The sequence below is a fragment of the Oryx dammah genome, unplaced genomic scaffold (genome assembly GCF_014754425.2).
Source record: "Oryx dammah isolate SB20612 unplaced genomic scaffold, SCBI_Odam_1.1 HiC_scaffold_14, whole genome shotgun sequence".
NCBI lineage: Eukaryota > Metazoa > Chordata > Mammalia > Artiodactyla > Bovidae > Oryx > Oryx dammah.
The window spans coordinates 27,701,311-27,726,702 of record NW_024070198.1 but is presented as its reverse complement, the minus strand read 5'-3'; positions in this window follow the sequence as shown (position 1 = coordinate 27,726,702).

Here is a 25,392-nt window from a genome sequence, read left to right as displayed (position 1 = left end):
TTGATGACTTTTTATGTAATGATTTATTGTATTACATTGTTATGTTTATATCCTTGAAAGAATTTTATAAAAATTGAGAATCAATATGATTTAGGGGAAAAGCGAATGTGAATTTAACTTTCTATTTAAGTCAAAATAATACCATACATAGATAAGAATACAAAATATTCATACATGGTAGGATTTCCTCATTTATGTTCAAAGAACACTAACAATTTTCTGAAACATGGCCTTTTTTTTATTGTTGCCACACATTTTTATATAACTACAGCATATAAAACACTTAGATCCATTCCTTCTCTGGTCCTATAGCTCCACTGTTGCATAATTCCTGAGATGTACTTTGATTTACATATCCCTCTCCAATTTGTGGACAAATAGATTTTAAAGACTCATTGTTCTTAATTCAAAGAAAAAGTTATGGGAACCAAAGGAACACCAAATGTGTCAATAATTAAGTTACTATATCTGATCTACTAACACATAGGCCTCTACTCTGACTATCTCTGATTTAAAAATGTGATCATATGAAGAACACATCTAGGGACTATAGTATCAAAGGTAAGATACTAAGAATGGTTTGGGAATAGCCTTGCTCTGCACACAGTGTGGAGCTTCTTTCTAATACAAAATTGGATACTTAAAAGCTAAATCATGCGATAGACTCATGATGAACTAGATCACTACTTTTTATTAATTGTGATTAAGTGTCTACCGAATAAGAGTATGAGAGAAGCAAATGTCTTCTGTGTGTGACCATTAAGCATGAGTGTGTGGTGGGGAAGGCTAAGGCTAATAATCCATATATCTTATACACTACAGGGCTGACAGAAGCTAAGTAACAAACTCAGCTTAAAATTTCAACTTGTTACATTTTTTTAAATTAAAAAAGTACTTATTGATTCTGCCAAGACGGAATATTCTCATTTCCTAGTCCATTCTCTCACAACTAAAAATCTCTGAGAATAACAACAGATAATAACAACAAAACCATGGAAAGACTTCAAAAAGTGAAAGAAAAAGAAAAAGACACATTGGGTTCTCTGGGGTTCCTAACTGCCTCCCAGAAATAGGACATGGACACTTTAAAAGCCTTCAATACAGAACTGCAAACAGGCATAAACAACAAAATCTTTAAGAAAATTCTTCTCATATGAAAGAAGACAAACAAATGGGGATACATACTGTGTTCATGAATTGGAAGACTCAACATAGTAAACATATCACTTTCTCCTGAAAACTGATCTCTAGGCTTAATGTGATTCCTATAAAAATCCCAGCATGGTTTAGTGATATGTACACGTATGCATGCTCAGTCGCTCATCTGTGTCCTTTTTGCCAACCCCATGAACTATAGCCCTGTCCATGGGATTCTCCAGGCAAGAATACTGGAGTTGGCTACCATGCCTACTCCAGGAGATCTTCCTGACCCAAGGCTCGAACCTGAATCTCCTGTGTGTCCTGCATTGCAGGCAAATTCTTTAGCACTGAGCCACAGGGGAATTACCGGTTTAGTGGTATAGACAAGCTAATTCTAAAGTTATATGGAAAGGCAGAGGTCTTAGGACAGTTAAAACAATCTTTAAAAAACAAGTGGGAGAAATTACTCTATCCAATATTAAAGTCTGTTAGACAGTTGCAGTAGCAGGGGAATGTCATAATAGCAGAAGCATAGATACCCAGATCAATACAGCAGAATAGAGAACCAGACATAGACCACATAAATATGCCCAACTGGATTTTGATAAAGGTCCAGTTCTGTAGAAGAAGAATAGTCTATTCAACAAAAGGTACTGAAGCAACTAGATATCAACAGACTAAAAATACAAACCTGACTTAAAGCTCAGACCTTGCACAAGAATAACTCAAAATAGATCTCAAGTTTAAATGAAATTTATAACACTTTTAGAAATCAACATGGGAGAACTTCTATAGGATCTAAGCTGGAGAAAACATTCTTAAACTTGACATCAAAAGTACAGTTCATAAAACAAAAAAGTGATATTCTCATCAAAATAAAATCCTTTAAATCTCAAATGAAAAAAAAAATAATTAATTTATGTAGCTACTCTATCTTCCTATAAACTCCCTAGTGCTTAAGTGACTACCATTGGTGGGGAGGCTAACTTCACAGGAGAGAAAACTAATAAACACCACTTCAGTCAGACAATTAATGTTGACATCAACTGTGATAAGTCACGTTAATAGTATTTACTCTTGACATGATGTCATGAAAATGGTACATTATGTCTGTGATCTTCCTCCCCCAAACACACAAATTTAACTTAAAAGTGAGAAAAACAACAGACAAATCCCAATTGAGAGACATTCTTCAAAAGACCTGGTTAGTAACCTTCAAAATTCTCAAGGCCATCAAAAAGCAAGGAACATCTGAGAAACTGTCACAGCCAAGGAGATCCTAAGGAGGTATGACTATTGAATATAATGTATCCAAAATGGGATCCTGGAATAGAAGGACATAAGGTAAATAGTAAGGACATACAAATAAACAGTAAACTTTAGTTAACAGTAATGTATACATATTAGTTCATTAATTATACAAACTCACTATAGTAAAGCAAGGTGCTAATAATCAGAGAAAACTGGGTACAGGAGTTATGTACTTTCTTTGCTTTTTTTTTTTTTCCTAAATCCAAAATTCTTCTATAATAAAAAAGTGAGTAAATAGCAAAAATAGATTTTTTAATCTGTGGAAAAATTCACAAATATACTCACTACCAGTCACACTTAATGTTTAGTTGTTCTGGTTTCAGGAATACATAAGTGAATTTACAGATTCAACTATGTTTACTTGTGTCCCACATCCTAAACATGATATTCACATAAGTTTTCAGAATTAAACTCCTCTTCATTCAATTAGAGGTCTTCCCTGGTGGCTCAGATGGTAAAGACTTGGCCTGCAATGCGGGAGACCAGAGTTTGAACCCTGGGTCTGGAAGATCCCCTGGAGAAGAGAATGGCAACCCACTCCAGTGTTTCTGCCTGGAGAATCCCATGGACAGAGGAACCTGGTGGGCTCCAGTCCATAGGGTCACAAAGAGTCAGAAACAACTGAGTGACTAACACTTTCACTTTCATTCAATTAGTTGCCAGATTCTGCTGCTGCTGCTGCTAAGTCGCTTCAGTCATGTCCAACTCTGTGCAACCCCATGGACTGCAGCCTCCCAGGCTCCTCCATCCATGGGATTTTCCAGGCAAGAGTACTGGAGTGGGTTGCCCTTGCCTTCTCCATGCCAGATTCTGCTGCTGCTGCTAAGTTGCTTCAGTCGTGTCCGACTCTGTGCGACCCTATAGACGGCAGCCCACCAGGCTCCCCCGTCCCTGGCATTCTCCAGGTAAGAAAACTGGAGTGGGTTGCCATTTCCTTCTCCAATGCATGAAAGTGGAAGTGAAAGTGAAGTTGCTCAGTTGTGTCTGACTCTTCGTGACCCCATGGACTGCAGCCCACCAGGCTCCTCCATTCATGGGATTTTCCAGGCAAGAGTACTGGAGTGGGGTGCCATTGCCTTCTCTGATGCCAGATTCTACTAGTGGTTAAATATGTAATCAATTTCTTCTATATTCCTAAAACAGGCCAGACAGACCCAATATTGACTCATGATTCACGGTCAGATTTTTCCTGCTCCATTTTAATTGTCCCCTAAATTGTTCTACTATTTCCTTTCTTCTTGTTCACTTCAGACCATATTTATTAAAAGAAATCTATACAATCTCTCTAGAGAACCTATATATTTGGGCCATAAAAAGGTATCACTATAGACAGATACCTAGTTAAGGAGGGAAATACAATAGCACTCTAGGGACTGTGTGACTTTTCACACTTTTGTATCTGGAGGAACCAAAGCCTCTTAGTAAGCAGAAATGTACAATACAATTGTCTCATTGTTTTCTGCAGAAAGTCGTTATCTCTAGAGTCAACATTATGGTATTAAATCGAGTGAGTATATTTACAGTACTGTTATGCATATCAAATAAACACTTGCTGAAATAAATAATAATTGCTTCTTGCCTGCCTCTGCTGGTTGACAATTCTAGATATATATACTATGCTTCACTAGGCCATACTGATGGCATTTGCAAGCATCTTGATATAGCAAAAAAGCTAGGAGCAAAGACAGCTAGATGCTGATTTACTGTTAATGAAGAAAGTGTCAAAGCTGGACTGACCTTTATTTATCCAGATCCATTTTAATTTAGAAAAATTCAGTCAGCTTGGGCAATGGAAAAAAAATAAAGAAAATACTATTTTCTGATTTCCTTTTTCCTATCCTAGGGGAAGGAATAAAGAAGTAAACAGAGCTGCCTGTTAGTTATAAAGGGCCACTCAGCCTTACTTTGATGTGGAGACATGGGAAATTGAAATTTGCAGCACCAAGGGCATTGTTCCTTCCTCTGGAGATGGTCATCCTGTCTGCATTTGTATAAATATTACTGGGTTGTTTTACATGTTCATCACATTTCTGCTCATCCAGCTCATTTTGAGAGCATTCTGTAATAGACTGAAGATAGGGTTGCATTATACATGGGCAGGCAGCCTGGGGTAATTGGATATTGGATAAATATCATTACATTTAAAAAATATATTTTTCTCAGACTTTCTTTCACCTTCTCACACTTGCCCCTTTGTCCCTAATTCTTGAATTAATTTTACTCATAAACTCACAGAAGCCAGCTAAGATCACAGAGCCAGGATGGGAACCTGACAATCTCAAATGTTCCTTTTAAGTGTTCTGCTTACAAACCTGTCAAGAATATGTGGTTTAATCGCTAAGGCGTGTCCGACTCCTGAGACCCCAAGGACTGCAGACCCCCAGGCTCCTCTGTCCGTGGGACTCTCCAGGCAAGAATACTGGGGTGGATTGCCATTTCCTGCTCCAAGGCATCTTTCCCACCCAGGAATCAAATCCAAGTCTCTTGCACTGCAGGTAGATTCTTTACCTACTGAGCTATGAAGGAATCCCACACCAAACCTGTCAAAGGTATTATTAGTTCCCTAGGGTCGTACAGTTTATCCAGTCTACAAGAGAACCCCATGTATTATAGGCCAAAGAAAGATACTGCATGTAGTATTTGTTATGATTGAGAGGCTTTGAAGTCAAAATTATCTAAAATAAAAATTCTGCTACATCACACACCAGCTACACACCCTTTCAAAGCCTCACTTTTCTCATCTATAAATTCTAACATGGGATAAAAGTAAGATACTTTAATGAATATAAAAAGAAATATCACAATAACTATACCAGATGAAATAATTTAAAGGGAACTTCTGGGTTAGAATGGGCTTTAAGGAGAAACTACTTATTGCATTATTCCAATGGGTACTCAGACTTGCAACGGAGAAATTTGGATAGACTGGAAGAAGTTAAGGAGATTTCATCTCTAGTTTCTCATTACCTATTCTTCACTCACTATGCCTAAAGCTAATATGCATTTTGGAATATTCCTAACAAGTGTTACTTTAATCACCATTTACATATCTCAACTGAAAGAAATTTACTACTTCTTAGAGAAGGCTTGTTCATTCATATTGAACTGGATCCTTCATTTTAATTCATGATCAGAGGACTTAAGTCAAATTTATCTTATAAAGCTGCCCCTCCTACTGACAATCACTCCATTTTATTTATGAGATAAAAACTCATCAACCTCCATTCAAAATCAGTGTCCTTCTCATCGGGCATAACCGTGCTTGTTGTTGCAACCCCATGGACTGTAGCTCACCAGGCTTCTCTGTCTGTCGGATTTCTCAGGCAAGAATGCTGGAGTGGGTTTCTATTTCCTTCACCAGGGGATCTTCTTCACTCAGGGATTGAACTGACATCTCCTGCATTAGCAGGCAGATTCTCTACCATTGAGCCACCGTGGAAGCTCTATAACCATGCTATCTACTCTTATTCCCCTCTACATCCTAAGATGAAGCTTCCAAAGCAGCCAAAATTGATCCTTCCCAGTCCATTCTTCAAGATTCTGAATCAGTAGTAATCCTTACTCCATTTCCCTATCCATCTAAATCACTTGTTTAAAATATTCTGCTTAAGGGTCACATCTTTTGAAAGCATGTCCCTTAGAAAGACAGCTGGTATTTTTCTCTGTATACCTGCTTTCTACAACTCATTCAACTCAGAATATATTGTTAGATATCTTTCTGAATGAATATTTTTATTAGGGCAGCTGGAGGGTAAGAAGCTCCTCAAAGTAAAATCTCTTCCATTTATCTGATTAGTTGTTAAATTAAAAAAAAAAACAACTTACACATTAACACACTGAACTACAATGATAGAATTGAATACAGTATAAGTTCCATGAGTAATTAAGACAATCTGTGTTTATTAATGACCTGGCTGTGAGATATTAAACTTAAGAGTCTCAGGGTTAGGCACTGGGGCACTTTAGTTTCAATCAAAGAATTGCATGACTGAGTAAATATTTCTGAGCCATTGTTTCATATTATCCATAAAATACAAATAAGACCACTTCTTCCTACTTATAGAACAAACTGAGCAAATAAAATAATTGAAGCTAAACTACCCAGGACCTTCTTGGATAACATCTTGTTTGAGCCCAGAAACCTTAGGGCCACCACAGAGAGTATTCTCTTGAGATATTCTATACTATATCTGAGGTTTTGAGACGCCTCTAATTTTGGCAAACACTTGTTAAAATAAAGGGCAGCCTGGAGACCTTGGAGAAAAAGTCTGTCGGGAAGCCAATTAACAGGTCCACCCCTGACTCTGCTCAGTAGTTGCTCTAAGACTACTACCCTAATAGTCTTTTCATTTTTATAACCTGTAATTAGTTACTGCAACATATAATTTCCATGACCATAGGAAGCATTTAACTGCAGCATCAGGGCACCTGGGAGAAAGATATATTCTAGGGAGATTATATGTTGAGTGATTACAGCACCTCAGGCATAAAATCTCAATTGTCTGAGACATGCCTTTAATTTGAGGATCAAAGAAAGACCTTCTGTTCGCATGTCACACTACCATGGCTGTGTGATCCAGCTGAGGACAGCATGGGCCCCTGGGCTCCTGAAACAAGTGTCCTGTCACATCGGGTTTCTAAGGTTGCAACCAGATGCTAGCTTTGATTCTATAAGAAATAGGACCCTCTTCCCTTCACCAAACCACAGAAGAAGGCAATTCATAAACTCATTTCAAATTATGACAGAATAGTTCTTTAGCAAAATAGTGATAGTTGGTTTCGTTTGACACTAAATTTCATCAGCCATCTCTCTCTCTGTCACAAACACACACACACCACATATGTGATACTACCTTATTATTCAACTCCCGTGCTTTCAGCTCTTCCATTTATTTGAAAATTTCAATAACTAAGCTACTCTTCCTAGGAATATAGTCCTTGCTACTCATCCCTTCACTTTTTCTGAATCCTTACTATTTGTTTAGGACTCAACCAGGAATTTTAAGATATTTAGATCCAATCACAAAAGGCTGTTGTTGTCAAGAAATATTCAGGTTGGTAGGAGTAAGGTAAAGCCAATATCTGTACCTCACTTCTGTGTAAGGGACATGGTAGTTTATGTACATTTTGTTTAACATCTACCTTAATGTCAGTATTATTTTTTCCCATTTTTAAAATAAGGTAACTGATATTTGAAGAGGTTAAATGAATACTGAAAGTTCACAGATATATCAGTGTTACAGCTCTAATTTGAACTTAGGACTGTTTGTTTCTGAAACCCCTGTTCATTTTACTACAGCATTGTTAATAATAATTGTAACAAATTTTAAAATGATATAGAAGAGAAAAGCTATCAGTTTGGAAAGTATGTAAAGGTTATCTTTGTTTGAAACTGTATCTGTGCTTAGTATGAAACAGAATAAAATAAAAAGTGAATAAATATTTGTTGAGAAACTATGGCAAATGAAGGAATGCTTTGTAGCCAGGATATACATCAACTGAACTCATACAACCCAAGGGCCCCACGTAAGACTTCCCTGAAGAGGCCATCTTCTCAAACATATAGAGCTCCTCTCCTTAAAGGAAGCTTCTTCACTTGAAGGCATTTTTGTGTATTGTTGTTCAGTTGCTCAGTTGCGTCCAGCTCCATGCAACTCCATAGATTGGCATGACAGGCTTCTGTGTCCTTCACCATTTTCCGAAGCCTGCTCAAACTCATCTCCATCAAGTCAGTGATACCATCCAACCATCTTGATCTCTGTCTCCTCTTCTACTCCTGCCTTCAATCTTCCCCAGCATCAGGGTCTTGTCTAATGAGCAGGCTGTTTGCATCAGGTGGCCAGTGTATTGGAGCTTCAGCTTCATCATCAGTCCTTCCAAAGAAAATTCAGGATTGATTTCTTTTAGGACTGACTGGTTTCATCTCCTTGCACTCCAAGGGACTCTCAAGAGTATTCTCCAATACCGCAATTCAAAAGCATCAGTTTTTGACTTTTTTGTGTATAAATAAAATTTATAAACCATATTTATGAAACACACAAATCATAATAGTAAGTTAGGCTTACTATATAACTATAGTTACCTATAACTATAGAGTTACCTATAACTCTGAAAGTGAAAGTCCCTCAGTTGTGCCCTACTCTTTGCAACCCCATGGATTATATAGTACATGGAATTCTCCAGGCCAGAATACTGGAGTGGATAGCCTTTCCCTTCTCCAGGGGATCTTCTCAACCCAGGGATTGAACCCAGGTCTGCCGCATTTCAGGGAGATTTTTTACCAGCTGAGCCACAAGGGAAGCCCATAGAATGTCAGCTCAAAGGGCTTTAACAAGGGAAAGGTTATAGAAGTGTTGGAGGACATTTTACACCATACAAGAGGACAGTCTAATCAAAAATTATATAACCAAGAGTATATGTCTTTCTTTACTCACTAAGACTATGGATCTATCTGTCCGGTAGTAGATTATACTCAGCTTCATCCCTCTTTTAATTGTACTCCATCCTATTTCCTTAAATTGTCATATTATTCAAAGATTAGCTCTCCTTCCTTGCAAGTTAGAATTCCTATTATCTGAATTACTTATTTGCAGTTGCCATCACAATTCTCTTTTGCAGTTAAGTGATGTGGAACTAAAAATAAATTCAAACAAATTGTGTGAAGCCTTGCATCCTCACAAACCATGAGACTCTGTGGTTTACACCATTATAAATTTTGTTCCACCTCCAAAACCTTGAATCTCTTCCATGATTCCACAATATTTGTACACAGGCTTTTTCCTCTTTATGGTGTACTCTATCTGCATTATTTTTCTAGCTAACTCAGACTCTCATTTCTGGAAAGTTTCTATGGCATCCTGAATCTGGGTTGGCTTAGATACTCCTTTTTTAGGTCTCTACAGCATCCCCTCTGTGTGTGTGTGTGTGTGTGTGTGTGAGACACCAATTTCTGTGTTGTACACCTTCTTGGAGAAAATGCTATCATAGGATGGCCCCTGGTTTACCATCTCTGAAGAAAAATAATTTCTTCCTTGTGGTGTCTCAAGAAAAGACAACAATAAGACAATAATATCTCAAATAAGATATTCTTGAAATTTGTCATTGGTCAAGCTTGGGACCCCTAGATGGCTCAGTGGTAAAGAAACTTCCTGTAAATGCAGGAGACATAGGAGATATGGGTTCGATCCCTGGGTCAGGAAGGTCCCCTGGAGGAGGAAATGGCAACCCATTCCAGTATTCTAGCCTAGAAAATTCTATGGGCAGAGGAGCATGGCGAGCTACAATCCATGGGGTCACAAAAAGTCGGACAGGAGTGAGCGACTGAGCAGGCATGCTCCTAAAAGCAAGCTTAGTCAGTTCAGTCACTAAGTCGTGTCCAACTCTTTCGACCCCAGGGACTACAGCACACCAAGCTTCCCTGTCCAACACCAACTCCCAGAGCTTGCTCAAACAATATACATGTATATCGAGTCGGTGATGCCATCCAACCACCTCATCCTCTGTCATTTCTTTCTCCTCCCGCCTTCAATCTTTCCCAGCCATCAGGGTCTTTTCCAGTGAGTCAGTTCTTCGTATCAGGTGGCCAAAGGATTGGAATTTCAGCTTCAGCATCAGTCCTTCCAATGAATATTCATGACTGATTTCCTTTAGGATTGACTGGATCTCCTTGCAGTTCAAGGGACTCTCAAGAGTCTTCTCCAACACCACAGTTCAAAAGCATCAATTCTTCAGCACTCAGCTTTTTTTATAGTCCAACACTCACATCCACACATGACTACTGGAAAAATCATAGCTTTGACTAGACAGACCTTTGTTGGCAAAGTAATGTCTCTGCTTTTTAGTATGCTGTCTATCTACTTGCCATGAAGTGATGGGACTGGATGCTATGATCTTAGTTTTCTGAATGTTGAGCTTTAAGCCAACTTTTTCACTCTCCTCTTCCACTTTCATCAAGAGGCTCTTTAGTTCTTCCTCTCTTTCTGCCATAACGGTGGTGTCATCTGCGTATCTGAGGTTATTGGTATTTCTCCCGGCAATCTTGATTACAGCTTGTGCTTCATACAGCCTGGCATTTCACATGATGTACTCTGCATATAGTTTAAATAAGCAGGGTAACAATATACAGCCTTGACGTACTCCTTTCACAATTTGGAACCAGTCTGTTGTTCCATGTCCGGTTCTAACTGTTGCTTCTTGACCTATATACAGATTTCTCAGGAGGCAAGTAAGGTGGTCTGTTATTCCTATCTCTAGAAGAATTTTTCACTTTTTGTTGTGATCCAGAGTCAAGAGCTTTGGCGTAGTAAACAAAGCAGAAGTAGATGTTTTCTGGAACTCTCTTGCTTTTTCAATGATCTAACAGATTTTGGCAATTTGCTCTCTAGTTCCTCTGCCTTTTCTAAATTCACCTTGAACATCTGGAAGTTCATGATTCAGGTACTACTGAATCCTGGCTTAGAGAATTTTGACTATTTCTTTGCTACAGTGTGAGATGAGTGCAATTGTGCTGTAGTTTGAACATTCTTTGGCATTGCCTTTCTTTGAGATTGGAATGAAAATTGACATTTTCCAGTCCTGTGGCCACTATGGAGTTTTCCAAATTTGCTGGCATATTGAGTTCAGCACTTTCACAGCATCATCTTTTAGGATTTGAAATAGCTCAACTGGAATTCCACCACATCCACTAGCTTTGTTTCTAGTGATGCTTCCTAAGGCCCACTTGACTTTGCGTCCCATGATGTCTGGCTCTAGGTGAGTGATCACACCATCGTGGTTATCTGGGTCATGACAATCTTTTTTGTACAGTTCTTCTGTGTATTCTTGCCACCTCTTCTTAATATCTTCTGCTTCTGTTAGGTCCATACTATTTCTGTCCTTTATTGTGCCCATCTTTGCATGAAATGTTTCTTGGTATCTCTAATTTTCTTGAAGAGATCTCTAGTCTTTCCCATTCTATCATTTTCCTCTATTTATTTGCACTGATCACTTAGGAAGGCTTTCTTATCTCTCCTTGCCATTCTTTGGAATTCTGCTTTCAAATGAGTATATCTTTCCTTTTCTTCTTTGCTTTTTGCATTTCTTCTTTTCTCAGCTATTCGTAAGCCTTCCTCAGACAAAGTTTTTGCTTTTTTGCATTTCTTTTTCTTGAGGATGGTCTTGATCACTACCTCTTGCACAATATCACAAACCTCTGTCCATAGTTCTTCAGGCACTCTCTTTCTCAGACCTAAATCTTGAATCTACTTGTCACTTCCACTGTATAAATATAAGGGATTTGATTTAGGTCATACCTGAACAGTCTAGTGGTTTTTCCTACTTTCTTCAATTTAAGTCTGAATTTTGCAATAAGGAGTTCATGTTCATGATACAATCTTTGGTGTATGCCTAACCCCAGAACGAGTAACTGAACTCTAATCCACTTAAATCATTTGAGCAAAAAGGAAAAAGATGTATGTGTGGTGGAATATTTTCTACATAGATATTTATTTTCTATAATCAAGGAAAAATTAACAGCAAACATTAGAGGGGACAAAATAAACTGACTGTCACCTTGGAAAAGTAAGAAATATGACAACCCTTCTACTGTACCCTAAGAGGGACGTCAACCTACATCACCAAACAATGATCATACCTCCTTCATGTGCAGGAAGTTTTGTTTCTTTGTTTTTTTTTTTTTTATCTTTGTTTTAATAAGCAAAGAGATTTTCCATGAAATGATAAAAATTTATAGAAAAAATAAATTCCATATTTTGTTTTGAGGAATGGGGCAGTGCTAGGAAAGGACTAATATTTACTGAACTAGTAAAGTGTAAATTTTATAAATCTCACTTGTTTGTATATGTAATTATGTATCTCATTTCTTTGTACACATGTACTGATCACTATAACCCTGGGTAGGCAGGTGTCAGTTTCACAGATAAACAAGCAGTTTTAGCAATATTGTGAAATATGTCCAGACACCTATCTTGCTAGAAGTGGTCGCAGGATTTGAACCTGAGTCTATGGAAACCCAAAGTTCTTGCTTCCTTCACTAGAACATGGTGCCTGCTCATGCTTGTTTCCTTTGTTTACAGCTGCAGTTATAACTAGGTATTCTTGATGCTTTCCACTTGGTACATCAGCCTTATGCTCTTTTCTGCCATGCTTTGGTTATATAACATTTTCTTTCTAGAAATGCACTATGGAAATGACAGCCAATTGAGCCTTTTTCCCAGGACGCACACTACCTCTCAGATGAAACAGCAGACCAATTACAGGAACTAGTGAGTGTAGTTTCTGCCATTCCAAAGAGTGTATGTTTGGGAAAACAGTGGGACAGTCAGCAATTACTCTGTTAATAATGATAATGTTTGAATTTGTAGGACTTTTTATGTGGTCCATTGCCTACTTGAATGAATTACTGACCATATGGAAGTGAGTCTTCTGGGAAAAGGACTGAGCATAAATCATAGCATGATTTGACTTCACTCATCAAAAGCAGAAATGGCACTTTAAAGTTCAATGAGAATAAATCAACCTAAGCTAATTTTTGCAAAAGACAATTGAGTGAGAGAGTGGAGACATAGCTGATAGAAGATCTTCCTGCTCCTCTCTGCTAATGTTTTAATTTTTATTACTTATTTTGGCTCTTAAACCATATAAAATTGGCAAAAAAGAAATGAAGTATATAATGAAATATAACAGCCAGTGATATCTTTAAAATATTTTTCCAATAGTCATGTATGGATGTGAAAGTTGGTCCTCAAAGAAGGCTGAAGGCCAAAGAATTTATGGCTTCGAATTGTGGTGCTGGAGAAGGCTCTTGAGAGTCCCTTGGACCACAAGATCAAACCAGTAAAGCCTAAAGGAAATCAGTCCTAAATATTCATTGGGAGGACTGATGCTGAAGCTGAAGCTCCAATATTTTCACCACCTCATGTGAAGACCCAATTCACTGGAAAAGCCCTGATGCTGAGAAAGATTGAAGGCAAAAGAAGAAGAGAGTGACAGAGGGTGATATGGTTAAATAGTATCACCAACTCAACAGGCATGAATCTGAGAAAACTCCAGGATACAGTCAAGGACAGGGAAGCCTGGTGTGCTTCCATGGGGTAGCAAAGAGTCAGACACGGCTTAAAAACAGAAAAACAATTTGTGAAATGTTTACCTGCATTGAACCTGTATTTGATATTATCTTATAGCAAAGACATAAATACAGCATTCCACCACTTTCCAATCTCCTCTATACTGGTACCTGAGTACGATCTTATTGAAAGATTCCATTACAGGAAATATAAATGGACATCCAGTGTTTTGCCTGCTTGTTCTTTAGTTCTCAAAAAGATAATCTGTTAAATGAAAGATTTAGAAGAAACAACTTCTAAAATATTTAGAAAGACAACTGGGAATACAATCAATTCTTACTGTGTGCATATTTTTTGTTATAACTATGCGCCTTTGATGATGCCAGGCACTGTTTTGGAATATTCAGTTACCCAATAGAATCATCAGAGAGATGAAATGAGACAGTGCATGTAAATTGCCTATCCAGAATCTGAATGAGTTGGTACTGAGATTGATATGAAAGAGCAATATATGAGTTGGTGACCATCCCTACCCAGCCATCCTGCATATTTATCTCAGGTAGTGCTATTACTTAACAGCAAAATCATTAATCATGTTTTGTAACCAAGAATAGTTATTTCACTTCCCTAGGTCTCCTTCTTTATTTATAAAGCACTAATACCTACTTCACAATGCTGTTCTATATAAAGAACTTAGAATGGTATCTAATACATAGCAATGATTAAGTACATGTTAAGGACTGTTAACAAAGAATGAGGATTTGCAAAGGTGTCTGAGTGGATTTCCTAAAGAATGGTAACGTCTCCCTCCTACCTCATGTCCACAGTGATCATCACTATTTAGTCCTAGCACCCTTTCTGAGCTCAGGTAAGATTTTAGAATCCTTTCCAATACAAATGATAATGGGATTAGATCACATAAGAGGTAACCCATTTGACATCCCTTTCATGGGAAGTCAGCCTGATGCCATTACTCTTAATCACAGCTGAGAGGGATTTGAATTGGAAAGGAGAGATGAGGTAAGTAAAAAGTAAAATGAAGTCGCTCAGTCATGTTTGACTCTTTGCAACCCCATGGACTGTAGCCTACCAGGCTCCTCTGTCCATGGAATTTTCTAGGCAAGAATACTGGAGTGAGTTGCCGTTTTCTTCTCCAGGAGATCTTCCTGACCCAGGGATTAAACCCGGGTCTCCCTCATTGTAGGTAGACGCTTTATCATCTGAGCCACCAGGGAAATCTCCGATGGACACAAAAAGAACTTTAAAATGACTATGATTTCTTTGAACATTTTCTAAGTCCTTCTCCTATCCTATTGTTGTTGTTCAGTTGCTCAGTCGTGTGTGACTCTTTGCGACCCCATGGACTGCAGCATGCCAGGCCTCCCTGTCCTTCACCATCTCCCAGAGTTTGCCCAAGTTCATGTTCATTGCAGTGGTGATTCCCTCTTCTCCTTCTACCCTCGATCTTTCCCAGCATCTGTCAACATCAGATGACCAAAATACTGGAGCTTCAGCTTCAGCATCGGACCTTCTAGAGAATATTCACAGTTGATCTCCCTTAAGATTGACTGGTTTGATTTCCTTACTGTCCAAGAGACTTTCAGGTGTCTTCTCTATCACCACAGTTCAAAGGCATCAATTCTTGGGAGTTCTGCCTTCTTTATGGTCCAGCTCTCACAACTGTATGGGACCACTGGGAAGACCACAGCCTGGGAAGACCTTTGCCAGCAGAATAATGTCTCTGGTTTTCAACACACTATCTAGGTTTGTCACCACTTTCCTGCCAAGAAGCATTCATATTCTGATATATTCAGATGTATAAGGTCTCTCTCTCAAAATGGCAGATCTCATTTGTGCAACTGGGGATAAGACAAAGACTAATTCAGAGAATTCCAGCTGATATTTTTATTTAATGTGTAGCTAAATTTTCCCTTTCTTAAACATTTGCCCGTTAGACCCTACTGACCAACCTTTTATCTTGAGGTGATGGATGTGAGAGTTGGACTGTGGAGACAGCTGAGTGCTGAAGAATTGATGCTTTTGAACTGTGGTGTTGGAGAAGACTCTTGAGAGTCCCTTGGACTGCAAGGAGATCCATCCAGTCCATTCTAAAGGAGATCAGCCCTCAGTGTTCTTTGGAAGGAATGATGCTAAAGCTGAAACTCCAGTACTTTGGCCACCTCATGTGAAGAGTTGACTCGCTGGAAAAGACTCTGATACTGGGAAGGATTGGGGGTAGGAGGAGAAGGGGACAACAGAGGATGAGATGGCTGGATGGCATCACCGACTTGATGGATGTAAGTCTGAGTGAACTCCGGGAGTTGGTGATGGACAGGGAGGCCTGGCGTGCTGCAACTCATAGGGTCGCAAAGGGTAGAACACGACTGAGCGACTGAACTGAACTGAACTGAACTGAACTGAAACTTTGAATACTTGAGGGAAGACTTGCCCCCTGAAAGGGACATGATTATTGTTCTTTTAATCTCCTCCCTACCTGAGTAATTTCCATAAAAGTTCTGGGACAAGAAACCCACCTGGGCATTCTGGGTTAATCCCAGCAAAATAAAAGTTGTTACTGGGAAGCTTATTTATGCTTTTATAAGTCCTAAGGCTCTTATTTCATTACCTCCTACTCACAGCACAGAATCTGTCAGGAATGATAAAGGATCATCCTCATTATAAACTCAAATTTAGCTCCCTTCCACTGATTACATCAACCTTTATTAGAATAAGATATGACCATCAGAAATCAGAGCTTTTCAGAAAAGTTTACTTTCATTTAATATGTGATGCCAAGCAAATCATGGTTTGCTTTTGGTTTATGAGTGGAATGAAGAATGGGAACTGTGCCATTTAGTGGATACACAGCAGCACAAACATCATGATATTCCCTTCATAAAATAATTTACAGTTTACCTATAAGTCATTGGCCCAGTTCTTATTTCTTCTCTCTCCCTCTCTGTCTATGTGTGTGTCTCATAGGAGCAAGACAAAAGGGAAGAAAAAGAAATGCAGTCTAACTAATGAATGGACAGAGAGGATGAAGGGATGCAGACTAGGGAGACTGTCCATTTTGAAAGCAGCAGTTTGTGAATTGACTAATAAAATAAATTATATTGCAGCTAGTGTAAGTTAAATAAATGATGTTTGGTTATTGAAAAATGCATTTCTATCCAATATCTACCAAAATTTAATATCTTTAAATAAATAAAGTGAACCAATACTGGTCTTGGGTGCTAAATAATAAATATTAACCTTCTCCTGTATTATCTTTCACCTAGAGATCACAAAGTTTGCTTAGCAATGCTAGAATTTTACAGAGTCTCATTAATGAAGATAAATCAAAATATGTACAGAGTGGGTTATTAAGGTGAAATGAGTTTTTTCTTTGTAAATGTGAAAAGATTAGGTCCTTGTTAATAATACCCCCAACTCTGCTGGCGAGTCCCTGCCCTTTAATCAGTTCTTTTTCCTTCCATTCTTTTGTGCTTTGTTAGCCATCATTTGCTTTGTTACTAGTGACAAAATAAGATCAAAGTTACACTACTTTAAAATTAAAAATAAACAAAAGGAAATTTAAAGGATCTTTCTGGAAACAGGTATTCAAAACCATAATTATGATCTTTGCTCTTCTGGTGGTTTCAAGATAATCCCCAAAAGCTTCAGCCCTGAATGATCCTTTCAATCTGTGATTTCATATAAGAAAAGTACATTTCAATTTTGAAACAGGACTCTAGATTTTTTCCAGGATAACTGACCTAGTTCCAACTGCATCCTTCTAACATTAGTATGTACTACATAACTCTAAATTGGATACGTTACCATGTGGTTGGCTGCTTTCCCTACATTAGTGGTTTTTTTTTTTTCATGCTGCTGTTTTGCCTGGAAACTGGCCTTTACCCTGCTGGGAGTCCTCTAACTGGCCTTTGCATCCGTGTAATCTCATGAAACAATCTGCATCACACAACTCTTTGCTTAATAGTAGACCACATTACTGACATTTTATATGAGTTTGTTCCTTTGTTTCTCAACCAGACGATAAATCCATGCACTGTCTCAACCGCACTGAGCTTGTTCATGCAGTGCACACTGTTTGCAGAAAGTGGACACTTCAGGATCATAAATATTTTGGATTTATTGTGTCGTCTATTCAGTTGGAGCAATAATGAAAGTAATGTTTACAAGGGCTTATCTAAAGTAGGTATGCAACTATATGTATATACATATATTAATGACATTCCTAAGGATAGAGTCCATATCTATTGTTTCTTTTCCCCATCATTCTAAGATTTATAAAGCCAGACGTGGCGTACAGCAAGCACCTAACAGCTCCATTGTATATGCATGTGTATATGCCCAGTCGCTCAGCCATGTCCGACTCTTTGCAACCTCATGAACTGTACACCGCCAGGTTCCTCTCTCCATGGGATTGTCCAGGCAAGAATACCGGAATGGGTTGCCACTTACTCCTCCAGGGGATCTTCCCGACCCAGGGACTGTACTTGCATCTCCCATGCTCCTGCATTGCAAGCAGATTCTTTACCACTGTGCTACCTAGGAAACCCAATATGTGCATATCACTGTCTATTTGCTACACTGAGTGTTTCTCTCTTGCCAGTTTCCTAACAGTACATATAAGGTAGCATGACTGCCAACATACATACATCCTTTCAGAACTTAATTTCCTTCTTTAAGCTGAGAGGCATTTGATTATTTTTTTATTTATTTCAGAATGTATAACCCAAGGTCATAGGGATAAATGTGGAAGCACAATGTGTAAACATATGCTAGTTGCAGAGCACATGAAAACTCTCTCCATTCCTTCTGAAACCTGCATGTTAGCACAAACCAGGGGTTTGGGAGGGAGAAAAGGAGTAAACAGGAGTCCAGGATGCCAAGAAAACTGCATTTTTTATTATAATATTTTAATGACTCCTTGAAATTTTTGATGCCCTGAAAAACCTGAGTTTTAAATTTAACAAAAATAGACTGTTTTGCAGCACAGAAATAGAGGAAAGATCCAATAGCTTCTTTAAAAAGTAAATATTGACAATGTTCAAGGAAAACATTTTAAGTGAAACAATGGAAGCAAGAGCCTTAACACTGACATTTCTTTGAGTCTATTTTCATTGGATGGGGCTTATAATGAGGTTACAGATTGAGAATGGTTATCTGAAGAGGAAAATCCATTCTCCCTGAAAGGTTAATGATTTTGTAAAAGGCATCAAAAGTGCCCGTATTTTATTACTCCTTTGATGCCCTTATAGGAGCAAATGTAGCACAAAGATATAAATCATAGGCTTTGAAATAGATAAACTTGAATTTGAGACTTGAATCTAGCACTTCCTAACTGATTGTGGGCAAGCTTTTTTTGAGTTATCTCGTCTCTAAAAATTGAGATACAAATAGTATCTCATATCAAAATAATTTAAAATTAAGCTGATTAAACAAGATTATATATTTAAAGCATTTGGTAAAGCATAAGGCACACAGCAAGCACCTAGTAAGCTGGCAAGGACAACAGTATCATATTTCACACATAAATTATGGTCTTAAGGAATTTTTTGTGGGAAACTCAAATTTCACAAATGGTTCTTCAGATCTGGAAATCATTAGAAGTGAATAAAATGGTCAGGAATCTACTAACAATTTTGCAAAAAAGCATATAGTGGGGAAAGGCTTAAAATATCAGAGTAAAAGGACCTTAAGATTACCTCCTTTTGCAGGCACACCAAATTCAGAACTAACTTCAGAACAAATATTGATTAAAAAAAAAAAAAACTGGAGCCTACTAAAAGAAGATATTCTACATCCAAACACATATAGAAGAAACCCACCAAGACGGTAGGAGGAGTGCACTCACAATATAATCAAATCCCATAACCCCCACATAGGTGATCCACAAATTGGAGAACAATTATAAAGCAGAAATTCTCCCATAGAAGTGAGAGTTCTGAGCCCCATGTCAGGATGCCCAGTCTGGAGGTCTGGCATTGGCAGGAAGAGCCCCCAGAGCATTCAGCTTTGAAGGTCAGCAGGGCTTGAGTGCAGGAGACCCACAAGATGGGACAAATAGACTCACTCTTGGAGAGTGCACAAAAGGTCTCATGCATATTGGGATGAAGGCAAAAGCAGTAATTTCATAGGAGCCTGGGCCAGACCTATATCCAGACCTTGGAGGACCTCCTGGAGAGGTAAGCAGATGGCTGTGGCTCACTGTGGGGACAAGGACACTGGTGGCAGAGGTATTGGGGAGTATTTATTGGTGTCAGCTCTCTTGGAGTCTGTCCTTTTGGCACCAAGACCTGGACTCACCCAACAGCCTATGAGTTAAGTTCCAGAGTAGGAACACTTCTGGTCAATAAGGAAAGAGTGGGAACACATGCCAATCTTAGCAGGCAGGCTGCCAAAAGAGTTTCTGAACCCACAACCACCTCTAGACACAATGCTTGATATGGCCCTGCCCACTAGAGGGTCAAGACCTAGCCCCACCCACTAGCAGGCAGGGACAGGCCTTTCCCACCAGGAATCCTGCACAAATCTCTAAACTACCCTCAAACACCAAGAGGTAGGCACCAGAAGCAAGAAAAATATAAGTTGGGAGCTTGCAGAAGTGAGGCTCCAAACAATTCAGAACCTACTCTGGGGACATCTGGTCCTTGGTCTGTGCTGATGACGGGGGAGAGTACTGCTGGGACAAATAGGACATCCCCTATAGAGGGCCACTTTTCCAAGGTCGAGAAATATAAATAACCTTCCACATACATAAAGATACAAACAGAACGACCCTACCTAGTGTCTCTTGTATTTCCTCTTATTCCCCCTCCAAGCAAGCATGACTCTCACCTTCACCTCATTCAGCTCTTTGTTCAAATAGCCTTTTCCGACCGTCCTATTGCATCTGACCCCAGTCTCTATTCCCTGCCATCATTCTCTACTTGATTTTTCTTCAGGGAATTTTTTCACTAGTATATTATATATATTTACTTCTTTATAGTTCATTTTTTGTCACCTTATGCCAAGAATGTAAACAATGTGAGGACAGGGAGTTTTTTCCCAATTCTCTTCACAGATTTTGAGTACCTACTATATTCTAGCATTTTGTTGTGTGCCTGGTTCCTAGCCTGCTCAGAAGTTTCAGTCTCCTAGCCAGTATAGACCTTTTCACAACCCAGAAGGGAGTTCTAAAAGAAGAAATGTGAACTTAGCAACTTATTTGGCTTGTGACGGTCAGGAGAATGAGCATAATTCTCCCAAAGAGGTCATAGTCTTTACAGCAGAAGTTTTACTTTTCTTTTCCCTGGCTAACTATGCTGAATTTAGACATAAAGAGTCAGAGATTAAAACATAGTCACATCATTAAAAGTTCATTAATATAGAATTATCACTTTTTCTAGAAGTATTTGCATAGAGATGATATATTCTACTTAATACGGTATGTAAGAAAAATCTTGCAGGAAGACAGGAAGGAAAGAAATCCACAAGATTAGATGTTAAAGTCTTTTAGGAATCTATCTTTTTGCTGTAGTTAATGATGTGATGAGGAATCCCAGTCAACTGTCTATGGCTTGTACAAGGCTGACTATCCACTCATGTACCATTCCTGCTCTGGATGGTATTAACAGATGTGCTTTATATTTGAAATTATGCTCCTGACTCTCTTAATAAGCCATTCATTTTTAGGACTTTTCCTACAGGGCAAATCCTTCTGTAATGAGGCAAATATGCTTTCTTCCCCCATTTTCCTTCATAGAACAATCACCTTACATTAAAAATGACTGGTGAGGATTTGATCTACAGCCTTAGGCTAGAGCATAGTATAAAGTTAACTGAGTCCCACAACAATTGGCACCCTCATTGTTGACTCAGAATTACACCACCTTCAATCTCTAATAGCATATTTGAGACAGAACTGCACAGTTCTAATGCCATGAGTTAATGCAGAAGTACATGTTGCAGTCAAGGGTATTTGAGAGTATCCCCTGCACAGCTAGTGGGTGGCAGGGTAGATTCCGAAGACTCTCTTTACCTAAGGTACTTAAAGATGATAGAAATTTTTGAATACACCAGTTTCCAAGACTAGACATTCTGCCACTTAGATGAAAACTGAGACTCTCCTTTGCATATTCAACAACTCACTCCTTTTCTCTTGCTTCAGTAAATCCAGCATCACTCATTACTTCTTTCCTATTAGTTCCATGATAAATTTGGCAATCAGAAAGTCACTGTCTATCACTTTGTTTATTATAGACTCCCTAGTACATGACACAAAACATTGGCAAGATTCTGATGACTTCGATAGGTCTCTCATTGCTTAAATGCACACAAAGTGTTAACAAATATTGAAGAACATGTCAAACAGTGTTAATAAATATTGAGGTAGCCAGCAGTGTCCCAAGAGTGATGAGCCTATGGGGAAATGGGAAAAGCCCACAGAGAATGCTCAGGGGAAATGCCAGTGAACCTTAAAGAAAGCCTTCAAATACATTAGAGCTCTGAGGCAAACATCAAAACTAATGATGTGTTTGCAAAGAGATGTGTATTTGCCAGGAGAACCGGGTAAGTGAGACGTGAGCCAAGCAGGAAGCCTCTGCATGTGGTTTTGAGGCAAAGGGCTGGGTGGGAGAGAAGCAGGATGTACCAATCTTAAATTCTGGCAAAGTTCTTGGCAAGTAAATGAAAAAAAAAAATTAAAGTATAAACTGAACACTTGTTCTTGTCTGCCTGGCACTCATCCTTTCCCCAGTTTCTTTTTTAAAAACACACCTGCTGCTTGTAAATCATGTTGTTGACATAGAGAGGTTTGCCACATCCTGAGTTCCAGGGCTTGGCCTGTGATTCATAAATGGCCTATCAAAACATCACATCTGGTTGATTGAAGCATAGACATGTGACCCAAATCCAGATAATCTGAGTCAATGAGAGTTATTTTATGAAGCTTTATTAGAAACACTGAGAAACAGAGCATTTATTTTGCTAGCTTGAAACTAACAGGATGAAAACCATTAGCTGCAGAGATCAACATAAAAGTGGAGTGAACTTTACAAGGATGCCAAAACAGAATGTAGAAAAGCAATATGGAGGGAAGTGATTTTAATCAAGATGTTAATTTCAGTCTTTGAAATAAGCCTTGTATTAAACTTCTAATTTGATGACCCAATACATTTATTTTTGCTTAAACCTATTGTGTAAGTTTTCTGTCATTTTCACCTGAATCCATATTTCTATCAGGAATTTATGAACTTTTTTCCCATCAATATCTGAACCATAGAAAGGATGCATTTTCCTCCATATCCTTACTTGTGAAGTGTGCAGCATGTTTTAGCAGTACACAGTGTTCCTCATACTATGAGGTCAGAAAACTACCCTTTTCCTCTAAGCTGCTTGAAATTGTTTACTTTATTTACCAGGCTATCCATCCTCTATATTCTTATCATCTTCTTCCAGAATCTCTAAGTGCCTCTGACTGCCAACAGCCTCCTCTAAAGATTAAGCTTCCTGTCCCCATATTATGATGCCTTCACTTAATGAATTAAATATTTGATCTTCATCTACTTTTTCTCAGCAACTGAGACTTTTCTTTCTTTCTCCAAAACAAACTTGATAACCTGCAGTCTGGAAACTGACCTCTGCTAAATTCAAGTTTCTTAATCTCCAACTACTGTACTCACAGAAGGCACTACTGTCCTTCCATATCTTGAATAAGAAACATTCTCAGTGGAACAAATAATTCACCCTTCTTAATAGAAAAGAACTGGTAAGAATTTTATGTAATAGCAATGGGTGATTCACAGGTGCCTATTTATATTTCTTGAAAATAAGAGACTTCTTCTCAAAGAGAACTCAATTTTCATAAATAAAATTTTAAATAAATATAATTTTAAAGATTTTCAATTGGTGTGTTTCCTGTAATAGGAATGCACCAAACCCTGAGGGAGTTCATTACCACCAGACCTGCCTTATAGAAAATGCTAAAGAGAGTCCTTTGAGTATAAGTAAAAGGATTAACATCAGAAAAGCAAAAGGTATAAATCTCACTAATAATGGTAAACATATAATATAGTTAGATTCAGATATATGGCAATAGTGGTCATATTTTATTTATAACTAGAATTTAAAAGATAAAAATACAGCATAGTCTAAAAACTATAACTACAGCAATATGTTATTAATTATACAATATGAAAAAAAAGTAACCAGTAACAACAATAACCAAAAATGTGAGGGGAAGGAGAAGCAAAAATGTGAAATTTACAAATCTTACTGAAGTTGTTGTTATCAGTTTAAACAGGGTATTAAAGGGCTTCCTTGGTGGCTCAGCAGTAAAGAATCCATCTGCAATTGCAGAAGATAAGGGTTCAATCCATGGGTTGGGAAGGTCCCCTCAAGTAGGAAATGACAACCTACTCCAGAGAAATCCCATGGACAGAGGAGCCTGGTAGGCTAAAGTCCATGGGGTAGCAAAGAGTCAGAGTCAACTTTGCAACTAAAAAACAACATTATAAGTTTAAGATGTTTTAAGTAAACCTCATAGTAACCACAAGGAAAATTCCTGTGGTAATTACGCAAAAGAGCATAAAAAAGAAGTCAAAACATACTGATATTACCAAATAGCAAAACTAAAAAAAAAATCAGGATAAGAAAAAATGGATGTGCAAAACAACCAGAAAACATTTAAGAAAATGGCAATCAATAGTCCTGGTCTATTAATAGTTACTTTAAATGTAAATAAATTAAATTTTCTGAATAGAAGATGTAGAACGCCTGAATGAATTAAAAAAAAAAAAAGTAGAATCCAACAATCTGCTGCCTATAAGAGATTCACTTTAGCCTTAAATAAACACAAAGGCTGAGAGTTAAGGGAAGGGAAAAATATGTTAAACAAATGGTAGTCAAAACAAAGCATGAGTATCTATACTTAGACAAAGGAGATTTTAAACTAAAAATGGTTTAAAAAAAAGACAAAGAACGGCATAATGATAAGAGGATCAATTCATCAAGAAGATATAACAGTTGTAAATATTTAGGAACCCAACACTGCAACACTTAAATATACAAATCGAAAACAAACACAGCTAAAAGGAAAAATGAAAATGAATCTAATACCCTACTCTCAACAATAGCTAGATCATCCAGACGGAAAGTCAATAAGCAACCAGCAGATTGGAACAAAATCTTAGACCAAATAGGCAAAGCAGATATATCTAGAACCTTCTGTTCAACAATAGCAGAATTCTTCTCAAAGGCACATGGAACAGAAGGGAATGTGACAGAGGAGCAGTCAGTTGCATCCAGAAGGACTCTCTGGTTGCCTACAAAGATTTTATCTCCTGTAGTAGGTAGACAAAGAAAGAAGAGGGCTAAGATTGCGGCTTAATATCAATGACATAAAAAAAACTCAAGCAGGACATATTTCATATGCCATACGGTAGGCCTTGGTTAGGAAAATCTGTTTCTGACATGCTGGAAGGGGGCAAATGGGCAGATGATCCCTAAAATCTTGATCTTTTGAACACTTTGAGTCTACAGAAATGGCATTCCCATTCCTTTTAAAACTATCATTCTCCCTTTTATGGAAGACAATACAGAGATCTCTTTCCCATAAGACAACTTGAGTTCCACTCCTAGCTCTCCTGCTGGCCACTAGCTTTAGAACTAAAGTAATATGATCAGGACAACAGTCAGAATAAAGTTCAGGATCAGGGTCAAGTCGTTCCTCCAAAGCTCTGGCACCAGTGGACCAGGGTATTTTCACTCACAGGCAGCCATTGGGAGAACCATGCTCTTCCCTCTGTAACCAGGTTGCTCTAGAGAACTCTACAAAAGTAGTTAGGCATGTTGAACCTAAGTCCCCAGCTGGGGACACGCAGAACATGAT